This window comes from Callithrix jacchus, chromosome 19 (assembly GCF_049354715.1).
Source record: "Callithrix jacchus isolate 240 chromosome 19, calJac240_pri, whole genome shotgun sequence".
NCBI lineage: Eukaryota > Metazoa > Chordata > Mammalia > Primates > Cebidae > Callithrix > Callithrix jacchus.
The window spans coordinates 57,528,406-57,550,907 of NC_133520.1; the positions used below are offsets into that span (position 1 = coordinate 57,528,406).

Genomic DNA, 22,502 nt, shown 5'->3' on the forward strand with positions numbered 1-22,502 from the left:
TTTTCGATTCGCGTAAAATTAGAATTTCGGTATTTTACATGAGAGGGCATATTTAGTTGGTGTATATACTGCAAAACACAGTAGAAAAGGGCATTGTATATTTTTTATGACAGATTATATTCAGAGCAATTTTCCTTTTAACATTGGGGTGCCTAGATAATATTTAGATATTTTTCGATTCGCATAAAGTTAGAATTTTGGTAGTTTACATGAGAGAGCATATTGAATTGGTGTATATACTCCAAAACAGAGTACAAAAGGGCATTGTATATTTTTTCTGACAGATTATATTCACAGCAATTTTGCTTTTAACATTGCGGTGCCTAGCTAATATTTAGATTTTTTTCGATTTGCATAAATTAAAATTTCGGTATTTTCCCTGAGCGAGCATACTGAGTTGGTGTATATAATCCAAAACTAAGTAGAATAAGGCATTGTGTATTTTTTCTAACAGTCTTTATTCAGTCCTGAATGTAATAAAATCTATTTTATTATTGAGCTATTCTACAAAAAGTATTAAAACATGTAGTTAAACTCCCAGTAAACACTATTTTTACCCAAATCACAAACTGCCAATCCCTTAAGTCTTGAGCTCCCAAGGGGAATTAGGAACCCTCCTGTGGCATTCCTCTTCTAAACGTCTGCTGAACAAAACTTGATGTTGCATTTTCCAAGAGCCCAAATGGATTACTTTTATGAAGTTTGGGGCAAATGAATTACACATGTATATAACCCTCCCTCAACACCCAGAAGTTATGCGGACATGCAGAATTCAGAAGTCTGAGGGTGGCTGTGCTCAGCGGATGAAGGGATGCTTAGAAACCACCACTTTGAGGAGGAAGGCAGGACGTTCAATAAGAGCGGGTGGCTACCAAAGAACTAAATTTTAACGCAACAAAGGTGAGTCCATCTCCCCGCAACCACAGGCATCCAACCCAGGAACACCTGGCTCCGCCTGGATGGCTGAGGTGCAGCTGGAGGGGGACTGAAAGGGTCAGACCACGGGATTGTTTTCCACTTTGGGCTTTTACACAGCAGTTTTGAAGACAAAAGGGCTTTTCAGCTAGGTTTGGTTCACCGTTCCCCTCCTCCCAGGCCCAAGCTTGGTCCCCAATGTCCCCAGGAATGCTTTGGACGTCCCTCACTTTGCTGTTTTTTTGGGGGGCCACTGCCCACCCCTAGGTTGCGTGCTGTCCCTCCTAGAGAGAGGTGGATGGCCATGACATTCTAGGGAGCAAAAAGGGAGGGGCGAAGGGGCAACGACACCCTTCTAAAGTTTCACCCCAGAAAGGCATCCCACTCTGCCCAGGAGGCGCCCTCAGGCTACAACCTTCCCGTGAGCCTCCTCCCTTTGCCCCGCCCCTCAGCACGGGGGAGGGGCGCTGTGCAGCCGGCGCTCTCTGATTGCCTGCCGCGTCAGGGTTCCACGCCGGGATTGTGCTGTGGGCAGCTGTTGGCGCCTGCGTGCACAATGTGGAGAACCAGCGTTGGGAGTTGCTGGAAGTTGGAGGCGAGGGAGCGGTCACTCTCAATGAGCGCGGGCGGCACTGGGTGCAAGGTGGAGAGCAGTCCCTAGTCTAAGACTTTCCATCGCCCTCCGGCACCGCCAGTACCACGGACTCCACCCTGCTGCGGCCCCTCGGCGATGCGGTGCAGCTGCCACTCGACCAAGTGGGTTCAGGTACCACGAGGCACCGAGGCGTCGGGCACGCACCCTCGCTGCCCTTTGTGGCCATGGTGCCACCAGACCGGGGGCCTGGGAGAGGGGTGGGGACTGGGGCCCGCCACTGCTGGAAGGGAGGGGAAGACAAGCCTGTCCCAGTGACCTCTAACTTCCGCTGGCCTCCTCTCTGCCTCCATGCCTCTGGGGCATGCGCCCCAGACCCCCATCCGTCGCCCAGGGCCGGGGTGATCCAGGGGTCGGTGCTGGCGACAGTCTCGGGGAGGGTCTTCATGTAGACTTGAGGGTGTGCGTGCTGGTCCCTGCCCTCTGCTGCAGTGGGGCTGGGACTCAGCTGTTGGGTCCCTTCGGGTGCACAGGCTGGGATGTAGACGGAGCAGAAGTCTGTGCTCCGGAGAGGCCGGCGTGGTAGTGCCTGCCTGGCAGGTGGCTCTGAACGACCCCCGGAAAGGCTGAGGCGTGCGTCTAGGCGTGAACGGTGCATTAGAGATGGTGTCCATGAGTGCGAGGGGCACAAAGAAAGCCCCCTTTCCACAGTAGAGTTCTGACTCCACTTCTAAAATACTTTTCTGCACGCCTCTGTACCTCATAAATCTATTTTATTATTTTTTGCAATGGAAAAAAACAGCTCTGTTTTTGTAAAAAAAAAAAAAAAGAATTTTCTATTAGGCCTAGAAAGAAACTTAAAAAGTGTTTCTTCTTTTATCTAATCGGAACTTGTGTATGTGCACACACCCGTGTGACAGAAAGAGCCAGGGAGAGAGGGAGGGAGAGGAGGTGAAGGCAAGAAGAGAGAGAGCGATTAAAAAGCAAGTGCACTGTGGCAAGCTCGTCTGGACTAAGTGAGAAGCAGGCGGTTGTGGTGATGAGATAGGAGCTCAGAATGCTTCCTGGTACCAAGACTGTCATAAGTGGAATTGGGGTCTGAAAAAGTGACAGCAAAATTCAGCGTTCCTTTGACAACCACTCAGAAAATAGAATGTGAGGAAGCAGGAGGAAAAGAAGGTGTGGGGCCAGCCATGAGAATGCACCCCGCTGCTCCACGGATGCCTAGAAATGCTGCTCACTTATAGGGCACAGGTGAGGGGAAGTCTGGACTGGTGGCAGTAGTGCTGCCAAGCCATGTAGCCTGCTCTCTCAAGGGTGAATGTTCTTGCATAAGTAGTGGGGAAGATTATTTCCTAGTTTTTATAGGCCCCATTTGTCCTAGACACAGATTTTAATGTTCTCAGGTGATCGCTTGCTTGATTGTCTGTGTAAAAGATCAGCAATCCTTTTTTTTTTCTGGAAAGGTCTAGGCAGTAAATATTTTAGGCTTGGCAGCCCATATGGTCTCTGTCACAGCTACTCATCTCTGTGGTTGTGGTGTGAAAGCAGCCATAGAAATGGGTAATAAAGGAGTGGGGCTGAGTTCCAAAGTACTTTTATGAGAACTGAAAATTGCATTTTATATAATTGTTGACATGTCCCAAAATATTGTTACTTTTTTGAATTCTTTCACATTCGTGGCTCATGAGCTGTCTGACAAGAGACGACAGGCAGGAATTGGTGGATGGGCCATGGTTGCCCAAACCCTGTGTCCAAATCATGGCATTGTACAAGCAGGAGGGATCTCTGACCCTCTCTTTTTTTCTCTTTCCTTCTTTTCAGTTTCTCATTGTGCTGATTTGGAAACCAGAAATCGAAAGCTCTGGGAAGTGAACTCTTTCTGACTTAACCTGTTAGTGGCAGTGTTAGGATAAAATGTCAGGTCTCAAGGAGCACTTCTTAGAGCCCAGATCAGACTGAATGCTGCTTTTGTGATTGCAGAAGGCATACCATCCTCTGGTACACTAGCTCCTTAGCGTCACCCTGAATCTGAAACTTAGTTCTTCATAAAGTCTTTTGTCCTATGATTCCTCAGTGCATCATTTGCTAATTTGCGCCAGTTATTCTGTTTAACACAACTGAGATATAGACATAAGCAAAGTTCCTACCCTTTAGGAACTCACTTCTTCAGGGCCTGGTTTTGATAATCCAGACAAAGCTACTTAAATGTAGTTTTATCCTTAAAAGCAAAATCGGCTGCACTTATGTAAGTTACAATAATAATTAGAATTTAGGAAAAATCCATTCTTAAAACAAGAAGGCAAAGAGAATAAAAAATAAACATCCAAGTCACCCTCTGACTGTGTGTTGGTTTTAAAACAACAAGACTATTATTTTAAGTGAACACAAGGAAAATTTTGCTACCAAGCGAGTACAATTTCTAACAGGTGATACATCGACTCCTCTGATTCCAGACATTTGCGAAAGTGCCCTTACTACCTACATTACTTCCTTCTGTAAAGCTCTACTGATTAAGACTTTATCTTTTGTGGTTGGATTTTTGCTTTTGGAATTACAATTCCAAAATTTTGCTTTGGGAATGAATGTCTCCCCATGTTTGCCAGGGTAGTCTCCAAAGCCTGACCTTATGATCTGCCTACCTGAGCTGCCCAAAGTACTGGGATTACAGATGTGAGCCACCACACTGGGCATTTTTTTTTAATTACACTGAAGACTTTTGAAAGGGTTGTGTGTTGTATGAACTCCCTCCTCACCCAATTCTCATGGATGGGAAAATGCTGCTGCTTCATTTTAAAGCTAACGAGCTGCATGAACAGGAACTTCTAATTAACAATTCAAACTGATTAGCTCATGTCCCTGAAGGCTGGAGAACACGGGAACTGCTATCCCATCTGAATACAATCCAAAGGCAAAAGGCTGTGGCCAAGTTGAAATAATGGGGCAGATAGAAGCGATAAAGACTGGAGCTGGGAGTGGCCCGTACTTCAAGTTAAGCCAAACAAAGGTGTTTGCATGTTTTATATGGGCAAAATAGGAATTCCATAATAGAGAAAACCATTGATTTTAAGGAGGACGCTGCCCTGAAAAGCTTCCTGCCAGGGGTAAGGAAGGGGCTGCCCAGGACCCCCAGAGGCAGGTGGTAGGAGGGCTCTTAGTGGCTTCCTAGAAACTGTATTACCTGAGGTAGTGAACTGCTGTCAGAGATCCCTACCAGGAGAATTTCTCAGGAACGCATGAGAAAGGGCCCAAAACTGCATGACTGCTCCTAAAATGTGACACCATAATACAGCTGAACTATTCAATAAAGCCCTATCTGTTCCTCTGTCTCTCCTTTCTCCCTGCCCCTATCCAACCCTAGAAGAGCCAGAAAGCACTGCTAAGAAGTGAGGGTGGGTGGTCATAAACAAACACACTGCCCTCCTTTCCCTTCCCACTGTGGGTTTCTCAGGCTGAGGCTGTCACAGAGGAGGAGGGATGAAAATTGTTTTCGTTGATATTTTATCATGAACATTTATGAACGTACAGCAAAGTTGAAAAAACTTTACAGTGAACACTTTAACTGTATCTTCACCAACTTGGAGTCTTGTTTTATCTCATGTCCATCCATAGATCCATCTTTCTATCCATCCAGTAATCCATTATAGTTTTTAGGCATTTTAAAGTAAATTGCAGACATCAGTAACTCAACGTGCATTAACTAGAATTTGGTACCTTTTTTTTTCCTTTTGGTGTAAAGTTTACAAATGATGAAATGCAAAAATTTTAAGTATGTATTTACCGAATTTTGACAAAAGTATACATATGTGTAACCCAAAACTCTATCAAATAAAGAACATTACTATAATCCCTGATACGGTTTGGCTGTGTCCTCACCCAAATCTCTTCTTGAATTGTAGCTCCCAGAATTCCCACGTGTTGTGGGAGGGACCTGGTGGGAGAGAATTTAATCATGGTGACAGTTTCCCCCATACTGTTCTTGTGATAGTGAATAAGTCTCACAAGAGCTGATGCTTCTATAAGAGGAAAGCCCTTTTGCTTGTTTCTCATTTCTCTCTTGTCTGCCACCATGTAAGATGTCCCTTTGACTTTCTGCCGTGATGATGAGGCCTCCCCAGCCAGGTGCAACTGTGAGTCCCTTAAACCTTTTTTGAATAAAGTACCCAGTATCACGTATGTCTTTATCAGCAGTGAAAAAACGGACTAATACAATCCCAGAAAGTTTCCTCGTGACTTGTCTCAGTCTCCAGCTCTGTACCCTTGGATTTTTTTCATTGTAGACTAAGTTTGCCAACTTTAGAAATTCCACATAACTTGAATCATGTTGTGATAACCCTATATATAAGGCTCCCTTCAGTCCACAAAATAATTTTTATATTTATCAGTCAGGTTACACATATCAGTATCTCTTTCATTTTTATTGCTGAGTAGTATTTCATGCTATGAAATAACGTAGTTCGCTACCTGATCCTCTATTTGTGGTCACCAGAAATATTTTCAACTTTTGATTATTATGAGTAAAGTATTGTGGTCTTCTATAAGTATTTTTATTAACATGTATTTTCACTAATTGGGGTAGATTCCTAACTCGGAAATTTATTAGAGATGAGATGTATATTCGTTCTATAAGAAAATTCCAGAAATTTGACAAAGTAGTTGTACTGTTTTATAGTCCCATTAGCAATAGTTATAGTTGTGCTGTATTCTTGCCAACATTTGGTGTTTAGTCTTTCCCAACCTAGTTATTTTGTGGGGTGTGTAGTAGTATCTCACTGTGGTTTTAATCTGCATTTCCTTGATGTTAACCATTTTGTCCCACTTGTATATTATCTTTGCAAAGTGGCTCCCCAAATTTTTTCCCCTTCTAAACAGTAATTGTTCTCTTTTTTTCTTTTAGTTGTTCTGTCATCCAGGCTGGAAGGCAATGGTGCAATCTTGGCTCAGTACAGCCTCTGCTTCCTGGGCTCAAGCGATCCTCCCACCTCAGTCTCCCAATTAGCTGATACCAGGCTAACTTTTTGTATTGATATTAGCCAACATACAAGGCTAAATTTTTGTACTTATACTAGGTATCAGGGTCTCACCATGTTGCCCAGACTAGTCTCAAACTCCTGGCCTTAAGCCATTCATCCTCCTCGGCCTCCCAAAGTACTGGCACTACAGGTGTGAGCCACTGTGCCCAGCCTTATTTTCAGGTTATAAAACTGCTTTCTATATTCTGGAAATCAGGCTCTTTACTGAAAATAGATTTATGACCATTTTCTGTCAGGCTGTGGCTTGCATATTCTTTTGTTTAATGTATCTTTTAATTTTCCCGGACACATTTTCTGCAAAATTCGTGTTAGTTTTTGTTGTATTTTTCAGATACTTTGTTCATTTCATCTAAGTTGCAGAATTTGTCACCATGACGTTGTTTATGATAGTCTCTTATTATCCTTTTCACGTCTGCAGGATCTGTAGTGATAGTTTCACTTCGCTTTCACTTCTGATGTTGATACTGACCATTTGTGTTTCCTCTCTTTTTTTCATGATCAGAGTAGCTTAAGGTTTATTAATGTTGATATTTTAAAACAACCAGCTTCTTTGCTTTGTTAGTTTTCTCTATTATTTTGTCTGTCTTCAATTTGGTTTATCTCTGCACTTTTACCTTTATTGTTTCCTTCTTACTACTTCGTTGGAGTTTTCTTTGCTCTGTGTGTGTGTGTGTTTTCAATCTTCTTTAGGTGAACATTTACGTCATTGATTTTAGACCTTTCTCTTTTTCTTCTATTGCAGTATAAGCATGTATGGCTATACTTCCCTCTGGGAACTCCCATAGCTGTAATTCATAAGTGTTGGCATGTTGTATTTTGATTATCCCTTAGAATAAAATATTTTATATTCTACCTTTTGATTTCTTCTTGGGCTTGTGTATTATATTTAATCTCCAAGTACTTGGAGCTTTCCTAGTTCTCTTATTGTTAATTTCTGTTTTAATCCTATTGTGGTCAGGTAACATACACTGCATGAATTCAATTTGATTTAATCTATTCAGTCTTGTTTTACAACCTAGCATGTGACCTATCCTAGTGAACACTACATGTACTTGAAACATACAGTATTCTGTGGTTATTGGGTGTCGTCTTCCATTGGTTTGTTTAAGATGGTGGAGAGTGTTGTTCAGGTCATCTGCATCTTGACTAAGATTTTGTCTAGTTTATCTATCAATTGCTTGGGAGACGGGTATTAAAATCACCAATCAAAATTGTGGATTGTTTGTTTATTCCTTTAGTTCAATTTTGTTTTGTGCAAATTGATGCACAAATTATTTTTAATCCATTTTTTTGATGAAATGACTCTTCTGTAATCATGAACTATCCCTCTTTATCTTTGGAAATACTGTTTTGACTTAAGCATATTTTATTTGGTATTAATATAGCTTCTTCACACTTCCATTGCTGACTGTTTGCATAGTATATCATTTTAAATGTACTCATTTAGGGTCAGGTACAGTGGCTCACACCTGCAATCCCAGCACTTTGGGAGGCTGAGGCAGGTAGATCACTTGAGGTCAAAAGTTTAGGACAAGCCTATCCAATGCAGTGAAACCCCAGCTTTATTAAAAATACCCCAACATTTAGCTAGGCATGGTGGCAGGTTTCTGTATTCCCGGCTACTCAAAAGGCTGAGGCAGGAGAATTGCTCGAACCCAGGAGGCGGAGTTTACAGTGAGCAGAGATTGCACCACTGTACTCCAGCCTAGGAGATAGAGTAGGACACTGTCTTAAAAAAATTCAAATGTACTTATTTAGACCTACGTATATTTGTCTTCTTTTTTTCTATTCAAAGTGTGTATTTCATATACAGCACTGGGTCTTGTGGGTTTTTTAAATCAATTCTGGCACTTTAATTGGAGTATGTGGTATGATTCAATAACATTTAACGTTATTAAATATAGATTTATTAGTGGTCGAATGATGTAATTGGATTCAAGCTTACAATTTAATGGTTTGTTTCATTATTTTGTTTGTTTTTGTTTGCATCCCCTTCCCCACTTTTTGTCCTGTCCCTTTTCTCCTGATGTCTTTTGGACTCTTTAAATACTTTTAAAATTTCATTTTAAAGTATCCATGACTTATTAGATGTAGTGGTTGAATATTCCTTATCTGAATTCCTTGGGACTAGAAGTGTTTTGGATTTTAAACTTTTTTCATATTTTGGAACATTTACATATACATAAAGAGATCTCTTAAAGATATAACTGAATTCTAAACACAAAATTCACCTATGTTTACGTACACCTCATACACATAACGCAAATAAAATTTTACATATTTTTAGCAATTTTCTGCACGAATCAAAGTTTGTATACATTGAACCATCAGAAAGCACACATATCGCTATCTCAGCCATCGATGTGGATGAATTTCAGATCTTGGAATATTTTGGATTTTGGGGTTTATGGATCAGAGATGCTCAACCTCTACCTGTTTTCATTGTTGATTATTTTATGTGTTAAAATATGTAAAAAAAAGGGTTAAGTTTTCAGCTGAATGAGATTTTTGAGTTTGGAAATTAAACTAAACAGGATTTTTCTTAAGTTCCAGGATACAGGTGCAGAATGTGTAGGTTTATTATATAGGTATATGTGTACCATGGTGCTTTGCTGCACCTATCAACCGTTCATCTAGGTTTTAAGCTTCACATGCACTAGCTATTTGTCCTAATGGTCTCCCCGTCTAACCCTCCTCTGACCCCCAACTGGCCCCAATGTGTGTTGTTCCCTCCCTGTGTCCATGTGTTCTCACTGTTCGACTCCCAATTATGAGTGAGAAAGTGTGGTGCTTGGTTTTCTGCTCCTGTTTTGAACTAGACAGAATTTCTTAATATCTTAAATTGCTCAGTGAAATAGAAAATATCAAAGATTCTACCCAACAGGTGGGTAAGAATGAGTCCACGTAGCAACTTTGATAAAGTGAAGGGAAATAACAAACCATTTCTGATTGCTCCCTGCCACAGTCAGTGCATTCAACCTTTTTACTGTCCTTTTATTATTTTTCATTGTTCTTACAGTCATTATTATTTTTCCCCAAATGAAAAAATAAAAGTGGTGGGATTGATAGTGAGGAAACAAAGACTGACAGCTGCCCATACACCTGAGTTTAACTTTTGAGAAATATAGTCAACATGATGATTTTCACACAGGGCTAGTAGGCCTTCTGCATCTGTTATAATTCCTGTTATGTTGTGGACAGAAAATAAATTTTTCTCTCCATGGGAACCTGTTAGTGATACTTGAGAACAATGTCAACTGTAGACCAAAACCGAATACAAGTGGAAATATTGTTTCTTTTTTTTTGCAGTATTCCTTTTTTAAGACCTGAGATAGGAGGATAAAAAAGGAAAGAACTATTGACATGTGCAACAACATGGCTGAATATCAAAAACATTTTCTTGACTAAAAGAAACCTTACATATGGAGTGATCACAATATAATTCTATTTCTATCAAACTTTAAAATCTGTGCTGAAAGAATATTTAAAAGTATATTTGGGTTCGGGACCGACTAAGAGGAGGCAAAACTGAACTTTTTACTCTCTGCTGTGATCCAAAACCCATGCTATAAACTTTGTACACAGTATCTCATTTAATCCTCAAAATCACCCTAACAGGTAGTTACTGTCACTTCCCCTGCTTCAAACAGAACATAAAGCTCAGAGAATTCAGGTACTGTGTTTTTTTTGTTTTTTTGTTTTTTTTTTTTTTTTTGATACGGAGTTTCGCTCATGCCACCCAGGCTGAAGTGCAATGGCGTGATCTCAGCTCACTGCAAGCTCCGCATTCTGGGTTCAGGCAATTCTCGTGCCTCAGCCTCCCAAGTAGCTGGGACTACAGGAACGCACCACCATGCCCAGCTAATTTTTTGTATCTTTAGTAGAGATGGGGTTTCACCATGTTGACCAGGATGGTCTCGATCTCTTGACCTCGTGATCCACCTGCCTCGGCCTCCCGAAGTGCTGGGATTACAGGTGTGAGCCACCATGCCTGGCCCAGTACTGTGTTTTACACCTACTTAGAAGTCACCAATTCCTAAAGTTCTATAAAATGTTCAAAATAAAAATGAATAAAGTAGGCAAAAAAGACCATGTAAATAGCATTTCTACAAATATCTCCTAAGACAATTTTCACATCGATGTCCAAAGACATTTACAAGAATGTTTTCCACAACACTGTTTAAAATAATAGAAAACTACAAGCAACTAAATGTCCATGGAAGAGTTAGATTCTTTCTCTTATTTCTGTATAATGCAATACCGTGCTGATGTAGAGATATCATATTCATTTTTAAAAATTACATTCATTTTCTTCTCATGGATCCAAGGAGATATGTTAGAGAATATCTATTGCATTTGAACATAAACATAAATACAAAGGAAATAGTAGGGGCTCTCTACAAGTGGTTATATATTGGAAGAGGAAGAAGAGAAAAATAAAAGGGATCATGAACTTTGTATATGCTTTGGTAGTGTCTGGTTTTGTATATAACTTGAATTTTTTCCTAAATATATTTTAAAGTCTGCATAATTACTAGGTAAGAAGACAAGTAAGTCACTTTAGTAAAAGTTCTTCCAATTACTGCAACTGATTTCTACAGCCAGAATGTTCCCAGAACCTGAAAAGAGGAAGCACTAGAAATGGAAGGCAGAAATACTGACACTAGAGGGCCAGAGCTGGAGAGGGTGGATCTAATGCAGCAAATCCATCAGCAGTTCTCATCGCCATCTTTGAGAAACCTCAAAATTTTCCTTGCTTAATAAATGAGTTAAATTGAAAACAAATCCAGACAGTGGTGCATGAGAAAGGTTACATGTGTCCCGAATAATAAGTCTGTGCACAATATAAATAAAAACATACCATTTTACATTCATAATATTGACAAACAAAAAGTAAAAGCCTAGGAATATCAAGTGAAGCCAAACACAAAACAAGTTTCCCCACATTTCCTGTGGGAATACCAATTGTTACAACTACTTTAAACAATTGGAAATTCATAGTAAAAATGAAGACAAGCCTCCCCTACAATTTACCAATCCCTCTTCTGGGAACACAGTAAGAGAGATTCTTCCCAAGAAACCTGTAAACAAATGTATATGGCACTATGCATGTAATTGTACATCGTGGTATTTCCATATGGTAAAGTATTATTCGGCAGGGAAAGTAAGTAGACCAGAGGTAGACATTTCAATATCAATAAGTTTTAGAAAAATAAAATGGAGTATAGGAAGCTGCAACTATATCTGTAATGCTTTGTTTTGCCAGGAAAATAAAGCGACACGTGGGGAGGGCAAAGGACAACAAAAACTAAACAATCTGAAACACATGCAGAAAAATACCCATATTTTAAAATTTTCCATTGCGGCTTATATTAGTTTCTGTCTTTTCTATACGCTTGAAGTACTTGATAATCAAGAAAATATAAAAGGCATAGGAAAAAGTATTCTGAGAAAATACATCGAAAGGTTTATGGTTATTAGATTTGGTAAGATTTTAAATGACTTTAATTTTCTTTGTTATATCTCTCTATATGTCCTAGTCATACCATATTAAATGTGTATTTCATTTATGACAATAAAAATGTATTGTTTAAAAACTCATATATATGCAGTTTTATCTGACATATGATGAAACTCTACGAAACATAGATTCAGCAAAAATACTGAGAACAAGAACAAAAATAATGATATTAAGAGTTGTTGACTTTTGGATGGAGCTATGAGTGACTTTACATTTATCTCTAAACTCGATTTTTCTATAGTGGGCAAATAAAATATTTGTGAAAGCTAGATTAAATAGAAAGCTATAGGTTTTAAATGAAAAGGAATTCAAATAATTTTCCAGCATGATAAAATGTTCATATTCCTAAATATGAACTACTTTACAAAAGCACCAGTGATTTTAAAGAAACATTAGATGATTTTTAAAGGAAGTCAGTTATGATACTGCAGTTTATAGTGATACTGAGTGTTTGCTAGCTCCACTAATCAGGATATTAAGTTAATAGTATATAATATGCCATAAAGAAATTATAGGAGCAGAGGTTACTGCAAAAGGAGAACACAATGATTTTAAGGGGGCTGGTGACCTGAATTTCTTCCAGTGAGGGGAAACATCAGAGTCATTTGATCAATGAAGTGCCTTTTATAAATCTTCAGGAAATCTCCTATGAAGGCTTTAAGAAGATGGATTTCTTATTACTTCTGATGTATGTTCCCATGAAATTTTTCCATTGCCACCATGGGCCTGCCCAGCCTAAGAGATGGAAACTGTGAGTCCATCCCACTGACGCCCACCATCAGTAAGAAGATTGCACACTGAGGAGGCCATGACCAGCCTGCTGACTGAAATCTATACTGTAAAAGGATGATGCTGCTCCAGCAATCCTGAAACCCTGCCCTAGGATCAATGCAAAGTGGTGTCAACCTTAGAATTTCAATACGCCTAGGCAGATAGTTATCTTTAAATATAAGAACAGTATCATTTTCTGGAGAAACCAAAAGAATCCAGAAAAATTCTACAGTAGTCTACTCTGCCCTTCCTCCCCGTTCCGTCTTGTTAGTAACAGCCAAATCCAGGCACAAAGATGTCCTAACTTCTACACCTGAGGTTGCCCACAACGTGTGCTAGGTGATGCATCTTATAGAGCACATATGCAAACAATTATGGGATCTGAAAAACAATAACTCAGGCAGAAACATTAGGAATTAGTGCCCCTAAGTGAACCAGTGGGAAAAAAGGAGGCTTAGAGAGTTTAAACAACTTTCCCCAGTAGCTGATAAGTTACGGTGGCCTTAGACAAGCTGACAAGAGTGGTAGCAAAAAGGCTTCAAGGATTGCAAATTGTTCTACTATAAGGTTTTAAAAAGGTTTCAAAGGCAAAGAAGAGCAAATGAAGCCATGAATTTTACAATCTACATATTTTTAGCCCTTTCTCTTTTTTGCTCTTCTTGAGTAAACTAATTAGACCCTGCAAACACATTCCCACCCACAATGTGGTCTCCATTGCTTTAGGAACTCACCTCTGAGCAGCCAGAGGAAATGCAGCTGACCCCTTATCTAGTTAACAACCTTTTATACTCTGCCCTTTCGCTTTGCTTTCTCCATGCCAACATAAGACATACAAAGATTCTTCTGCCTCCAAGATGCTGCAGCTTTCTTGTCAGCTAGTTACCCCCAGCTAAAAATAACTGTTCCACATACTCAGAGATATATGGCAATCAAGCAACCAAGTGCCCCTTTTGCCAATGACATGTTTTTAAAAAATATGTTCGGAGCGGCTCTTTGAAAATTATTCACTTTTTTTCTGAGTTGCAAAGGAAAACGAAAGGCAAATTATGGCTCTATAAGCAACTGTTTGCACAGATCCCATTAATTCGCCATCCACAGGGCTATTGACAACTAGCTCTTTTCTCTTGTCATTTCACTTACCAGGCAGAAATGATTACAAACTTAATTTCTTTGGGGGGTTATTCAGGTTAGAGAGGGCCCCTTCATAATGCAGAAGTCATAACGGCCACCAGAGACAGGAGAACAATAGCTCCCAGTGCTTCCACAATGGAGAGAGAGATAACTGAATGTCATATTCGGAAGAAATTCAAACCATCATTGATTTTTTCAGATGAAAAAACTGAGGCTCAAAGAGGTTAGGGGGTTAACCAAAGTCAGTCAGTGTTTTAGTTTGCAGCAAAGCTGAAAGCAGGCGCTAAGCATTCTATATACAATGCCCTTTTCTACTCTGTTTTGCAGGATATACACCAACTCAATAGGCTCTCTCATGTGAAATGCAGAAATTGTAATTTTATGCGAATCGAAAAAAATCTAAATAATATCTAGGCGCCCCAAAGTTAAAAGAAAATGTCTCGGAATATAGTATGTTAGAAAAAATATACAATGCCTTATTCTACTCTCTTTTGGAGTATATACACCAACTCAGTATGCTCTCTCATGTAAAATACAGAAATTCAAATTTTACGCGAATCGAAAAAAATCTATTTTTTCAGCCAAGTGGCTCACTTGGCTGTTCAAGGGAAAAATTCTTGCAAATGCAGCTCTTATTATTTGCCAAATGTTCATGCACAAATGCATTTATTTTACCAAGAGCGTAGTGTTGGGTCATTTAAGGAGAATGGGAAAACACCACTCACAATTGAAGAGGCAAAATAGCATACAGATAGCACTCCAGAGCTTGCAAACCCCTTCATATACACTATACCAATGGTACCTCACACTGACTGCGGAGAGGCTGAGATGATGAGAAAGGGCAGGTATATTTATGATTATTTTTACAAGTAAGGTTAACTTAGACAAAGTAACTCTCTCCAGGTCACAACTCAAGGAAGTAATACATTTCTGTGATGAAAATACAAGTCTTGGGGCTTCTGATTTTATCATGTGTCTATCAAAATCCCCCACCTGCCAACGTTAAGCCATACAATGTAGAACATAAAAACCATACAGCCTCTGAAACAGAGGAGGGGGCGAGATCAAAACTCATTTGAACTTACATAATCATATTTTATCAATTCATTATTAGTCCACTATGATCATTGTGGTCGTCATTAATAGACAAGACGTGTTGAGGAACTACTACCTGCCAGACCAAATAGGAAGGACTTCATCTGTGCTGTTTCACTGAACCTTTACTTTCAACAAGGTGCTCTTAAAAATCAGAATGATGAAAGTACAGATGAGAAAATGGAAGCCGAGAAGTCTTGAGTTGCCTAAACCTGCTCCTAAATCCTAGCCTTTTGCCAAGGCCACTCTACTAGACTTGCTTCTGTGGGATCTATTGTATTCATAGTCAAATACCAATAAGGCCAAGACAATGAGTACTTTTGAGTTCTTCTGGGTTTTGGGGAAAATTTAAACAATGTCTCCCAATCTCCTGAATGCATTGAATGTATTCGGCCGATTCTGAATAAAGACTGTGTTTTCTGGTTTTCTGGTGAACTGCACAAGGTTTTATAGACTTGTTGAGGAGGTGGTGTTTGATTTACATAGTGTCCAAATACGGGTTGACCAGGTGAGAGCTTTACATAGCTCGTGAAGAAGCTGGCTATCCACCCGAATCTTCTTATGCATATAGGTTTTCTACTTGGCCAGTGCATGTTGTCTGTCCCTTACTGCACTTGTGGTTGATAAAGAAAAAGGAAGATGAAGCCGTCAGGTTGAGCATGCCTGGCACCCAAGTAGCTTCCTATTGTTACAGCTGCTGGCATTCGCCTGTGCAAGCTTCCAGCTTGCTTGTCTATATCTGCAGCTCGATTTTACAGGCCACTCTTTGTTAGAAATGGTTTTGGGGCTGCTTTTTATTCAAAGGGAAACCTTACCAAAGACTTCCTTACTTTCAATCTCTGACTAAATAATTCCTTTAGAACTCCTGTATCAATGGGACTTCTGGATTACAGTTGAAGTAGTTTTGGCTGATCATCAACTCTGCCTCCACTTAATAGTGAATGCTTTTATTTTCTATGTTTCAAGGAGGGTCTCTTTGCTTCTTGCCCTTCTTCAGAATAGCAGTGTGGAAATTGCATTTAGAACACCTGTTGGGCACAGTGGCTCACACCTGTAATCCTAGAAATTTAGGAGGCTAATATGGGAAAATTGCTTCAGGCCAGGAATTTGAGAGCAGTCTGGGCAACATAGCGGTACCCCATCTCTCAAAAAAAAAATTACTGGGTGTGGGGATGCATACCTGCTGCCCTGTTGGCCCAGCTTCTGTCAGGATGCCATGGCAGAAAGGTCACTTGAGCTCAGGAGTTTGGGGCTGCAGTGAGCTATGGGCATTTAAGCAGCCAGGGTGGGCATTGAGGCTGGTACGACCAGAACTTTAGTAATAGCCTGCTGTGCATAGGTATGTAGTTTGCACCTATTTCTGCATGTGTACATTGTTTAAATAGTAGGCACATATTTGTATACGTGTACATACGGTGTTATGATACATATATATTTTCATAATATGTGCACTATACATATGTACCTAATACATACCTAATGTGTACAATACGTACTTTTTGGTGATATTACACGACATATATGTATTAGTGTGATTATATATCTTACTGTGACTATATATATTTTATCACTGATATTTTAAGGAATGTGCATTCCTTTATTTATTTTTATTTCAGTCCTGAAATTGACCTTTATTTTTAAACGTCAGATTGGTAATGTGCTGATGTTGTAAAAATGTTCACACTTAGGTTTGAGTGGGGAAACCCAATCGTCATACTTAGGAATTAAAAAAGAACTAAAATAGACGTAAAAAAATGCACATGGGTACTTTTTAACCAGTAGTACCAGGCACCCAAAAATTAATGCTTTCAAGTGAAATAAGAAAAGATCACAGTTCTTATTTGGGCTAGTGCTTCTGATAGGCATAGCAGGAATGAATGAATGAATTTTATTAACATATATAATAAATAAGTAAAGAACTTTACAAGATAATTTGAGATAGTGATAAGTACCATAACATCAGTAAAATGGGGTCTATGATAAGTGAATTAAATATTTACTTGAATACCTAATACATTTCCAAACTTATTGTGGTCAAAGGGCTCCTGATTCCCCTTACCACCAACTTCTCACTAGGGGATGCTTCTGAAGATTGCGAGGTTTGGGAAGCTTTTGAAGACGTTATTTGAGTTGAGATATGAATGATGAAGTATCTGTATGCATTCCAGGTATGGAGGTGGCAAAGCATTGGTTTTGGGGTGGAAATGAGTTTAGGGTGTTTGAGACTGTCAGTAGGAAATGTTGGAATGTATCCAGAGAAGAAATAGTAGTAGATGAGGCTAGAGAGGTGGAAAGGGCCTTGATATTTTAGGGTAGAATAAGGAGTTAGGATGTCACTTTAATGATGGCAGCAAGTCTGTAGAGTGTTCTAGGTCTGGGGATTGATGGCCTCATGACTGTGGCTACTGTGTAGTGATGACTGGTAGAGGTAGAAGAGAAAATGGTGACCTTTCAGAGCTGTTGTCTGGGTAAGAAGCCATAGTAGCTGTGTAGATGGAGCCTGGGCCAGCTTTAGCAATGTACTTTGCAGACAGAGCTAAGAACTTAAGTGTGGATTCTATGTGGAAGGCAGGAGATGAGTAGTCAAGAGTTGATTCCTAGGTTTTAGTTGAGCAACTGAACGTATGATGGTTCAATTACTAAGATGGGGAAAATTCGAGGAGAAGTTGGTGGTGAGGGGAATCAGAAGATACCTTTTGGCCACAATTGGTTTTAGATACTTATTAGATAGTCAAGTGAGGTGGTTTAGTGGGCAGTGGAATAAATATCTGTAGTTCAGTGGTGAGGTCAAGATTAAAATGACAAAGGTAGGTGTCAGCAACATAGAGCTGACTTCAAAGCCATGAGACAGGATGAACTCCCTACAAGGGGAGGGGCTCAGTTTACTTCCTTAAATTGAGAAAGTTGGACAGGATGGTGTTTAAGGTCTCATCTTCTTCAAAAAGTTAACTGTTTATTGAATTTCAGAGAGTCTCTGTAAGAAACTTGAAGTGATGGAATTTTTTTGTAAAATGCTGTAGCTGCTTTAAAATAATGAAAAGGATGAATGGGAAGAAATACAGACATTTAAGTATTGGAAATCTGTATTTATTCTGAAATGGCTTGTTTACAAAGCATAATATGTAACTGCGATCAGATATCCTTCTGAAAGTGAAAATAATCTTCATTTTGTAAGGTTTCAGATAAACCCAATTGGTGGTCAATATGAACTTATTTTTATCAAAACATTTTAAACAGCTTTATTGAGGAGTCAAGTGACACCCAAGCTGCACATATTAGAAGTGTAAAGTTAGATGTTTTCACATAGGTATTCAGCCATAGAGCTGTCACCACTAGAGATAATAGACATACTTATCATCCCAACAGTTTCCGTGTACCCTTCAGTACTGTCTCCCTCCTGCCTCTGATCCATAGGCAACCACTGATAAGCTTTTTGTAACTGTAGATTACTTTTCATTTTCTAACTTATATAAATAGAATCATACAGTAGGTATTCTTTTTTTCTGGCTTTTTTCATTCAACGTGATTATTTTGAGATTCATCCATGGTGTTTTTTGTGTCAGTAGTTCTTTTTCTTCCGTTTGCTAAGTAATATCCTATGGTATGTATATACCAGATGCATTTTTGCAGTCATAATGAAGTTAGACTACCTTCTTTTTTCCCTTCAGTGGGTCTCAGGATTTGCTGGTATTATTTGTAATCCTGAAAATTTGAGACAAGTCTCAGTTAATTTAGAAAGTTTATTTTGCCAAGTTTGAGGATGCACCCTTCTTAGACAGTCTCTGGAAGTCCTGATAACATGTGCCCAGGGTGGTCGGGACACAGCTTAGTTTTATACATTTTAGGGAGACGTGAGACATCAGCCAACATCTGTAAGAAGTACAATGGTTGTGTCCAGAAAGGCAGGACAACATGAAGCAAAGACAGAAAAAAGACTTGAAGTTGGAAGGAGCTTCTGGGTCACAGATAGGTGAAAGAGAGGAGTGCTTGCATTCTTTGAGTTTTTGATTAGCCTTTTTAAAGGAGGCAATCAGCTATGCATGTATCTCAGTGACAGGCAGGTTATCCCTAAGCAGTTCCCGGCTTGGCTTTTCCCTCTAGCTTAGTGATTTAGGGGCCCCAAGATTTATTTTCCTTTCACACACCAAAGAGACTAAAAATGTGAGTACATATACACACAGAGACAAATTCCAAACTCTCTTCATAGAAGGGCTTCCTTGTTCTTGTATTCATCCCCTTCATCCTGTTCAGGGATGAGCTTTCTGCTGGCTTTCATTTACCAGAGCAAGCTTGACAGTGCTGTGGATAGGAAGCAGGCCCACCCTTTCTGTGTGTTTGTGTTCTGTGTGATTTTTTTGGGAATGTGTGTATGTTGTTGAGCTTTTTTTTTTAAATATAGATTGTGTTTATGTCAGGAGGTTGCCTAAAATAAAACTGAAGCTTCATAGTTTAGCCTTTAGTTGTGTTTCATAGTTTAGCAGTTATGGATTCAGTTAATCTAGTACCTCTGATTTCACAAGAGAGTATAATAACCCTTTGCTCAGTTCATAGGAATTTTGTATAGTTGGTTACGACAGAGATCAAAATGAGACAAACACTCATTCACGTGGTAAGTAGATGCTTACCTTTAATCTCTGTGGTGTCTTGATTAAATCACTTGCTTTCTGCTTCTGTTTCTATGCATTTGGAAAAGTTGACTGCTTTCTTGTTCCTGTGGATGATCTGAGAACACACATGAGTTAATCACCCTCTGGCTGTTTTTAACATCATGAGCTTACATGCAGTTTAAGGATTTCTGGGCTCTCTGTGCTGTTATCTGGGGTTGTCTGAGGAGGAATAGAAGCAGATACGGTAGGATGATGACACAGGTTAGCATGCAAGTGCAGTAAAGAATTTCATTTTGGATGTTTTTAGAATTTTCTGCAGGATGTTCTGTTTTCTAGGTAATTTGTAGATTTTTACACTGCTTTATAAAAAGCTCTTTCCTCAATTGGTAGCTTTGAATTCTTCTTCAGTATTTATGGGAAGTCATATTCTTGATTTAGATGTTCTGCTTTACCTTACCAAAGATGACTCTACCAGTTGTGAAGCCAACAAGGAAGAAGATCTGCTGCTCTGGGTATCTAAGAGATCACTTCATCTTGGTACTTATGAGACTGCCTCATTCTTTGTGATGGCTGTAGAGTATTCACTCCATCGACTGAATGTAACATGTTTTAGTTGTCCCCGCCACTTTTCCCATTATATCTATGCTGAAGTACATAATACTTACATGCAAATACATTATCTCTCACATTTCCAAATTGTTCTCCATTAACATTTTATCGTTATGTACTTACACCAACAAGGTTTTAGTGTGTCTCTTTCCTTATACACTCAACAATACAGAGTGCTATTAGAGTTTATCTGATTGGTGAAAATGTTATTTTCTTCTGATTTTTAACTTATATATCTCTTATTACAGAGTTTGGGCATCTTTTCATGTGAATGAGTCATTTGTAATTCTTTTTCTGAGGACTCACTGTTCGTATGTGCAACCTATTTCTCTATTATATGGTTACTGTTTTATTGATGATATGTAGGAGCTTTAGATATATTAAGCAAATTAGCTCTTGGCGATATGACTTATACTGTTGCTTTTAAGTTTGTTGTTTGTCCTTCGATGTTGCTTACCGTGTTTTGCCATGAGGGGATTTTTTATATTGATGTAAAGGAATTACATCTAATTTTAAAAATTTCTTTCAAATTTTGTGTTACACTCAAAACATTGCAGATATTACGTTTATCATATTTTGAATACCCGCCTCAGCCTCTCAAAGTGCTAGGATTACAGATCCAACAGTGGCTGGAGCCACTGCACCCAGCTACTCAAGGCAAATATTGAGCCAATGTACTTGGCCATCCAAGGTTTTACCCTGAGTAGGGGAGCTCTGAGCACTGGCATCGGAGGGAGCAGTCTCTTGGATGAACTGTGGGATATACACATTTTCTAATGGGCACAGCATTCCAAGGCTTCTCATTCACATCTTCTACAACTCCAAGTCTTGGGATGCCTCAAACCCATACTCTACATGGGCTAGCCTTCATTGAGCAGCTAGTGTGGGGCAGACAGGCCAGGGTGGGCACGCAAGAGGAAGGAGACCCAGACTTTGCCTCAAGGAGATCACATTCAAGCAGGAACACAATTACTCCAGAATGTCAGATCAAAGGACCAAAGCCTCTGATTTTTTTTTCCTTTATTTCTTCTCTCTCTAACTCTCTTTCTCTCTCTCTCATTCTCTCTTCCTCTCTCCTTTCTTTCTCTTTCTTTCTATTTTTCAAGATAGAGTTTTACTCTTGTTGTCCAAACTGGTGTGCAATGGCCTCAGGTGATCCACCCACCTAGGCCTCCCAAATGTTGGGATTATATGTGTGAGCCACTGGATCTTGCCACCTCCAATTTTCACAGAAAGAGGCACAGAAAAATTTGGCACCCAACAGAAATGAGTTCAAATATCAGTTTCCCTAGTTCTTGGCTCAAGCTTTCCGGTTCTCAGTGATTTCCTATGAAAGGGAATGAGAGGGGTCTGTGGTGACAAAATCATGGCAGGCAAGGTGACACTCACCTGCAATCTCAGCAACTCAGGAGGTTGAGGTGGGAGGATCGCTTGAGGGCCTACCTGGGAAACATAGGGAGACCCCAACTCAAAAAAAGTAAAAAGGGGGCATGGTGGCTCATTCCTGTAATCCTATCACTTTGGGAGCCCAAGGCAGGTGGATCACTGGAGGGGTCAGGAGTTCGAGACCATCCTGGCCAACATGGTGAAACCCCATCCCTACTAAAAATACAAAAATTAACCAGGCGTAGTAGTGCATGCCTGTAGTCCCAGCTACTTGGAAGGTTGAGGCAGAAGAATCACTTAAACCCAGGAGGTGGAGGTTGCAGTGAGCTGAGATCACCCCACGGCACACCAGCCTAGGAGGCTTTACAGAGCGAGACTCCAACTCCAAAAAAAAAAAAAGAGAGAGAGAGAGGAAGGGACATCAATCAACAAACATTGGTGATGAATAGGGTAGTGGTGCCACTGCCTGGCTAAAATATATATATATATGTATGTATGCATGTACATGTATATATCTATAAATATGCATATATTTATATATGTATATGTTTGTATTTTTAGTAGAAACTAGGTTTCTTCATGTTGATTAGGCTGGTCTCAAACTCCTGACCTCAGGTGATCCACCCACTTTGGCCTCCCAAAGTACTGAGATTACAGGTGTGACTCACCGCACATGGCTCTCCTTTTTTTCTTTTTTTTTTTCGAGAGGGAGTTTCACTGTGTCTCCCAGGCTGGAGTGCAGTGGTAAAATCTCAGCTCACTTCAACCTCCCCCTCTCAGGCTCAGGCATTTCTCCAGCTCAGCCTTTCGAGTAGCTGGAATTACAGGAGTGTGCCACCACA

At 39.8% G+C, this 22,502-nt stretch overlaps 1 long non-coding RNA gene across 1 annotated transcript in view; it reads left to right on the forward strand.

Moving 5' to 3' along the window:
* Positions 1-1,402: 1,402 nt before the first annotated feature.
* The window catches only part of LOC144580341 (uncharacterized), an 82,987-nt gene continuing 61,887 nt past the window's right edge, over positions 1,403-22,502 (forward strand). Inside the window, exon 1 of the long non-coding RNA XR_013529652.1 lies at positions 1,403-1,671. This is a non-coding gene — a long non-coding RNA (uncharacterized LOC144580341). The remainder of the gene's footprint in view (positions 1,672-22,502) is intronic.